This window comes from Suricata suricatta, chromosome 4 (assembly GCF_006229205.1).
Source record: "Suricata suricatta isolate VVHF042 chromosome 4, meerkat_22Aug2017_6uvM2_HiC, whole genome shotgun sequence".
Taxonomy (NCBI): Eukaryota; Metazoa; Chordata; class Mammalia; order Carnivora; family Herpestidae; genus Suricata; species Suricata suricatta.
Window position 1 is genome coordinate 127,939,907 of NC_043703.1, and position 334 is coordinate 127,940,240.

The window sequence follows — 334 nt, forward strand, 5'->3', positions numbered from 1 at the left end:
TGTGAGAAGCAGAACTGAGGAGTCCTGACAGCTAAAGAGAAGGACAGAGCTGAGCTTTATGTCAGAGGGCAGGTCCTCCCCAGGGGACAGCATGCAAATCCCCTGGTGCGTGTGGCAGAGTGGAAAGAGCCAAGGACAGGGGCACACCTTCCTCTCCTGTGAGCAAAGTCTGTTCAAATGTGTTCTGTGCTTGGAGGGAAACTAACAGAGACAAATCCCTTACTGCTGAGTGGGAAGAAGGACCTAAGTGTCTGGGAAGACACAGTGCTCACAGCCCCGCCCTTCTGAGAAAGTTCCAGAGACCCTGAAGATGTGGACTTGAGTGTCCTGAGTC